Below are 7,722 nucleotides of genomic sequence, written 5' to 3'. Positions count from 1 at the left end.
AGACTCTTTTTTTACCTTTTGTTACACGTGACTGGAATGCTCTTACTGAATCAACGAAACTAGCTCCATCTCTGTCTGCTTTCAAAAGCCAAATCAACGCAAACTGCCAAAACACCCACTCTTACTATTATCATGGTGCAAGAAATGAACGGGTACTTCACACTAGACTACGACTAGGATGTAGTTCTTTAAAGGCAAAGAAAATCTCCTTAATAAGTGACGCCCCCCCCCCCCCCCTTCCCCCGAAATACCAGACTTTTTAATCCCCAATATACAAGATCCTGTCTGGTCCAGTCTGATAAGGGTCCATAAAACCCCTGTAGACTTGACATGTAGCCTAATTATTGTCAGAGAATCATAAATTGTATTGCCTACAGGTAAATTGGTTATTTCCTGTGTTTTGCATTTTATTAACTGAAATGCTTTTATTTTTTTAGTCTTTTTTCAGCATGTACACAAAATTATTTTAATTGATAAGATACTAATTTTGATTGCTCAGTTTTATTAGAAATTAAAGAAGCGTTCAGTTGCATTTTTAATAGATAAAGAAGGTATATAGACAGAAGGATGTTATATATTAAAAATGCTTAATTCCTCTTGTGTTGTCTAAATAATGTTAACTTTCTTTTATGTATAATAAAATCCAGCAATAAAGATATATCATTGTTCAAAATACACAATAATTTATTACTTCTAAAAGCTATGTGCCTGAATGCATTTTTTATATTTTTGATAATAAAAAACAGCAATAATGAGATGTAATTGTTAAAAAACTTACTTTATTAAAAATATGATAAAACACTGTTGTATCTTATCACTTTGTTTATTTAGCCCTAATTCAATCAAGCTTTCTAAACTCGTTATAAAGGTGAGAACTGATTTGCTATAAAGGTGAGAAATATCACCTGCAATTTATTTACTGCACAGTAGCTATACAGTAGCTTATTATGATAAACAGAAGCAAGTCTACCAATGGTCCTGACTTGTAAAATGAATGAATGAGTTGGGTTTTACGGCGAATCGACAAAAAAAGGTCATATATCGCCGAGAAAAAAAAAAGTTAAATGAATTACGTTAATTGTAAAGCATCTATAAAACTATTAAAGTAAAATGGTATATACATATATAGCGTAAAAAGACAATTGCAAACATAAACATGTAAAACATGTAAATAAAAATCAAATAAAGTTCAGATTTTATGATATATGCCTATTTGTTTCAAAAATTGCAAAATTTTGTCGGCAGGAACTTGTTCAAACAACTCTTTTAACGATTCTACATTATAGTATCAATTGCGCTGTGGATCGAAGTCAACACAGTTGATTAAAATATGTTTAATAGAAAGCGGTGTTTGACATGGTACACACTCAGGTTGATCTTCATTGTTCAAAAGATACGAATGAGTTAACCAAGTATGACTTATTCGACAACGAGAAAGAACAACTTCCTCCCTGCGAAGAGATCTATTTCCCTGGTGCCATTCACCTAAAGTAGGTTTAATTTCACGAAGTTTATTGAACGAAGCATTATTCCATGAAGACTGCCATTTAGTTAAAATGTATTTGTTGATATTTGACCTAAAATCAGTATATGGTAATTTCAATTTAGATTGATTTAATGAAAGTGATTTCTTTGCTGCGGTATCAGCATCCTCATTTCCATAAATACCAACATGACTAGGAATCCAACAGAATATGATGGACTTCTTAAAAGATAGTTCATGAACCTTGACAAGAATATTTTGAATGAGAGGATTTTCTGTATGACGGTTGTGTATTGATTTTAATACAGAAAGTGAGTCGGAAAAGATGATAAACTTTTCTTCATTATATTCTGAAATAAAATTAAGGGCCAAATCAATAGCTTTTGCCTCGGCTGAAAAAATTGTAGCGTTATTTGGCAAACGTAATTTTGATTGATGCAGATGGCTAACGGCGGCACATCCAACCTTTGAATCATCTTTTGAACCATCTGTATAAATTGGAAATGATCTTTGTAAGTCGACTTGATTTCATTATATTTGGACTTGAATATTTCAGGGTTTGTTTCAGACTTTTTCAAGGAGGTTTTCATATCAAAAAGAACTGTTGGAGAACTAAGAGTCCATGGTGGTGTATTCAGAACTAAGTTTTCTTTTATATCATCAAATTCAAAATCAGTTTCTTTCATAGAATTGCTGATGCGAAATCCAAAAGGTTTTATTTGTTTTGGTTTTCTGTCATACGAATCCTGGTACTTGGGTTTAAATATGATTTTATGAGCAGGATTGGATTTGTTGGCAGCTACCCTCAAAGCATATTGTAATGACAGTTTTTCACGTCTCGTGTAAAGGGAGGGTTCGTTTGCTTCAACATACAAGCTTTCAACAGGCGATGTTCTAAATGCGCCAAGAGCAATACGAAGACCTTGATTATGAATAGTATCCAACATTTGTAAATACGATTTCCTGGCAGAACCATAAACAACACAACCGTAATCCAGCTTGGATCTAATCAAAGTTCTTTAAAGTCTCAACAAAACCTTGCGATCTGTTCCCCAATCAGTATTTGAAATTACCTTTAAAAGATTCAACGATTTCAAACATTTGGCTTTCAGGTGTTTTATGTGCGGTATAAAAGAAAGTTTTTTATCAAAAATAACACCAAGAACTTTTGCTTCGTCAACAACGGGTATTTTTGTACCATTTAGAAAAAGCTCAGGGTCACAATGACGTTTCCGTAATTGACAAAAGTGGACACACTGAGTTTTTGATTGAGAAATTTAAAACCATTTTCCATGGCCCAAGTTTGAAGTTTATTCAAACACTGCTGTAATTGGCGTTCAATCGTACGCATATTTTTTGAACGATAACATATCAAAAAATCATCAACATATAATGAACAATCTGTCCCTGGTAACAAACATTTCACTATACTGTTAATTTTGATGCTAAAAAGTGTAACAGATAAAATAGAACCTTGTGGAACTCCCTGTTCTTGCTCAAATGAGTCAGACAGGGTTGAACCAACACGTACTTTAAAATTGCGATCAGATAAAAATTGTGATATAAATGTTGGGAGACGACCTTTTAAACCTAAGTCGTTAAGATCATTCATAATACCATACTTCCAGTTAGCAGGTAGTGTCATAAGCTTTTTCCAAATCGAAAAAGATAGACACTAGATGCTCTTTTTTAACAAATGCATCACGAATAAAATTTTCCAGTCGAACAAGATGATCAGTTGTGCTGCGCTGCTTGCGGAAAGTAATTAGGCCTTGAGATTCAAGATACCAAACTAGTCTAGAATTGATCATACGTTCTAGAGTTTTACATAAACAACTAGTAAGGGCAATCGGTCTATAATTACTGGGGTTCGTGCTATCTTTCCCGGGCTTTGGTATTGGAATAACTATAGCTTCCCTCCAGGAATCTGGAAAAATGCCAGTTTTCCATGTTATATTATAAATTTCAAGTAGGAGGTCTAATGATTCTTGTGGTAAATGTTTTAAAAGTTGATAATGAATTTGGTCTGGGCCAGCTGCAGTATCATGACATTTGTCTAAAGAGTCAAGTAATTCTGTGAGCGAAAAAGGTTTATTATAATCTTCATCATTATTCGAATCAAAATTTAAAGGTTTACTTTCTTTAGTCGATTTTATGTTTTGAAACCTTTTATCATAATTGTTTGATGAAGAGTTTTTTGAAAAAGTTTCACCAAGTGTATTGGCAATGTCCTCCTTGCTAGATGCAATAGACTGGTATGATTTTGTAAGATGGGAAACATTTGAAGTTTTTCCTTTTCCACTTATTTAGAGAATCATTTCCCAGACTTTTTTAACCGATGACCTAGAATTAAGTTTTGAAACGTATTAATGCCATGATTTTTTCTTTGCTTGTTTTATAGTTCTGCGAGCTTTTGCTCTCAGAATCTTAACTGATTGTAGGTTTTCTTTTGTCGGCCGTATATTGAACTTTGAAATAATAATTGGAAAATGGTCACTACCATGCAAGTCATCCAGTACTTTCCATTCAAAATCCAGAAAGATGTTCGGTTGACAAATTGTCAAATCAAGCGAAGAAGAGTTACCTTTTGCAGGATGAAGGTAAGTTTTGGATTTATCATTTAATAAACAGAGTGCATTTCTTTCAATAAAAGTTTCAATAATTTGACCTCTAGTGTTGCTGTCAGAACAGCCCCAAAATTCATGATGACCATTAAAATCTCCCATAAGCAAAAATGGTTGTGGTAATTGTTTTATAAGATCATCAAGATCTTCAAGATTTAGTTTAAATTTGGGAGGTATGTAAATCGAACAGATAGTAATTGGTCGATGTAATGTTACGTTTATTGCAACTGATTGAACACTTGTATTAAGAACAATTTGTCTGTGCGGACATGCATTATTAATAATAATAGATGTACCACCAGAAGCTCTATCAGTGTTAGTATTTATGAAGTTATACACTGAATAATTTTTGAAAGCTATTTTGTCCGTTTCTTTTAAAAATGTTTCACTAGGCACATAAGTGAAGGATTATATTTTGATATGAAGGAAGGAATTTCATTATAATTTGCTTTAAGTCCACGGCAATTCACTGGATAATTTTACTTTCCATTTACACTGGTAAACAAAAATTAAACGACTGGAAATTTAAAGTATTAGTGTTGCATTGATTCAGGAGGTGGGAACCTTTTGATCTTCCCCTCCTTTGTGCTAATTACACTGGACGGAGCAGATAATGGCGGATCGTCATCATCCTCCCCCGTCAACCGGTTCATATCAAGAGGGAACCGGTTATGAGTTTGAATGGGATCGTTTGATCCCTTTCCAAACCCATCAGTTTTCAAGTCAGTTTTTTGTTTGGGTGTTTGACTCACCCCACGTTGATTAGAATTTTGCTTTGACGACTGCGAATTTGTGTAGTTGGGAACATTTTGTACAGCTGGTGGCAGCCTTGGTTTAGCAGCTGCATTTTGAACTACTGGTGTCTGAACAGGTTTTGCTGGTAGTTTTGGCTTTTCGTTTTGAGCATTTTGAATAGGCACGGAATCAGTTTGCGTAGACGCATCAATACATTGAGTAGATTTGTTTGAGTTAGATTTTGTTATAGAAGAATATGTTGCTGTCAGTGATGGAGCTACGAATTTAGCATTGGCAATTTGTCTAGCTTCAGGAAATCCAATGCCCTGTGTAAATTTGACATGGAGAACTTCCTTTTCGATCTCCCATGTCTTGCAGTCTCGAGACTTGGCTGAATGGGGCTCGCCGCAATTCACACAACGCAATGGATATCTGCAGGTGTCATGTTCATGAGAATAGCCATCTTGGCAGCACTTTGGGCAAATGTGATCAGCTTTACAGTTCTTTTCATTGTGGCCAAACTTGAAACAATTATAACATTGAAGAGGATTTGGAATGTAAGTGGAAACTTTTGTACGAAGATAGCCAATGTTGATAACAGAAGGAAGAAATGGAACCCCAAATGTTGGGATGATAGTGTTCGTTTGGATTTCTTTGCCTAGTTTCTTTATTTTGATGCGTCTAGCAGCAGTTGACATGTTGCGCAGCAAGTTCTCGCACAATTTCCGTCTCGATACCCTGCAAGATCAGGACAACGAATGATCCCCCTTGAGGAGTTCAGAGAACGGTGTGGGATACACTTGCATGGGTGGTTAAAAAAATGACGTCATGCCAAGTAAATTATGTGCATGCGCTGCTTTGTCAACCTCCACGAGCAGGTCCCCTGTACGCAGTTTCTTAACTAATTTTGGAACACCAGCGACACTCTCGAGTGTTCTCAATCACAAATGGAGAGATACTTGACATTTTAAATGTTTCGTCGGTGGACTGAATCAGAAGAAATCTAGGGTAAATAGTGTTTGAGCCAAATGGTCTGTGAGAAGAATTCTCACCTTCCTTGTCGTCAGAGTCTGTTTCCGAATGCGGTCGTTTATTTTTATTTGTATTTTCCATGCTTAAATGGTTCAGATTCATCACTCGCAGCCCCCACCAGCCGCGGAGTCCAACAAGGGAACATGTAAACAAAGCGGATATCCAGCTTATACATGTTAGGGATACTGTAGTGATATACTCGGCCAGATATTTTACAATCTTTTTATATCACCAGCTGTATTGCAGAAAACAATAAGGGGATTGAAGGGATTGCTACTCTACCCAACCAATTGACCCTAAGCCACCGCCTTCTAGGAAATAAGATGGAAATACATATTACAGTGAAGTGTTCTATAACTGTGTGAACGTACAATGAAATTTGCTGAGCGCAGTAAGATATGACAATAGAGAGAGACATTAGATTTTGTATAACATAAATTTGCAAAAGCTCAGAAAATTGTACAATCTAGAAATGAAAACACATAGATGTAATTTAAAGTGAAGAACAAGAAGATTAATAAAGCGTAATTAAAGAGATTTCCTAGGGCTTGGCATGACTAGCCGATTGATCGTATCGGGCCAATACGACCGCCAAAAACGTCTACACCGAATCAGAGGCCAAAGATGTGTATTGGCATCCACATCCCGGAAAGAGAATGTATACATGTAAACAAGTACACATCATCTCCCCGAGATGCCGTGGGGCACCTCAACATCCAGGACCCTCTTCTCCGGCTTACGGGCCGCCACCCACGGCAAACAGGTGGCTCCATTTTCGGGGGAGTCGTACCCCTCTGCATGGAGATACAGTCGGCATTTTCTATCCCCCCGCCGGCAAGGGGCAGGTCCTGACTTGTGTATTGGCCCTTATCGCCAATACGCAGACCTTATCATCTCCATAGGCCACATACCAGGCATGCCAAAATCAGTGTCTTTTAATCGTGACCTTTTTCGAAAATCAATTTCTGAATCACCCTATTGCTCTTGTGGTGAAATTGAAACTGTAAATCACTTTCTTCTCGCATTCACAAGTACTCTGCTCAAAGACAAAGATTCTTTTCAACTTTGCCTTGTCCTGTAACGTACCAAAACTTGATATACGGGTCGGAAAATCTTTGCACTGATCAAAATGCTCAGTGCAGAAATATATCCTGGCTACTGGGCGATTCATATCGTAGTCTGATTCACGAACTTAATAACTTATGTTGTCTTCTGAAGACGAGTAACACTCAGCATACAATCTCTTTGAACTACAATTCTTATGTCCCTTCTTTGGTGGTTTTGTTTCTCATCATTTTTTTTCTTCTCTATTCCCCAAAATATGTTGTCGTACACTAAATATCGCAAGACAAATTTTCAAGGAGATGTATTAATATAAGCCTCTATAGGCTTGTTTACATAACCTTAGACAAGAAACCTATGTTCATGTTATTGCTTATTGCTATACAACTGTTTGACTTTGTGTATAATGTATAATGAAAATAAATATTGTTTAAACTAAACTAAACCGAGCCTGCAACATTTTCATTTATGTCGTGTTGGGGAGCCTGTGGTTTTCCACTTTTTTATTTTATTGTCACAGCAGCGTTGTTTGTGCCGTGTGGCGGCCGTAAAAAATCCCCCCGTACCTTCAGTTAGAGCTGTTATAATATTATGATCTCGTTCAGCACGGCTTTTATGTTGTGTTAGCGTACTTTTTAATTTTTCAGCTTGAATATTTCTGCTTGAGTGGTTTCAATACTCCCGCTTTAAAAGCTTTGGGTATTGTTTAATCACCCATTGGATATGGTGCCTGTTTTTTAATTTTGTCTTTTGGCAGTTTCTGTGATATGCAGGCTCCATAACCAC

The sequence above is a fragment of the Mercenaria mercenaria genome, chromosome 1 (assembly GCF_021730395.1).
Source record: "Mercenaria mercenaria strain notata chromosome 1, MADL_Memer_1, whole genome shotgun sequence".
NCBI lineage: Eukaryota > Metazoa > Mollusca > Bivalvia > Venerida > Veneridae > Mercenaria > Mercenaria mercenaria.
Note: the sequence above shows the minus strand (reverse complement) of the source record.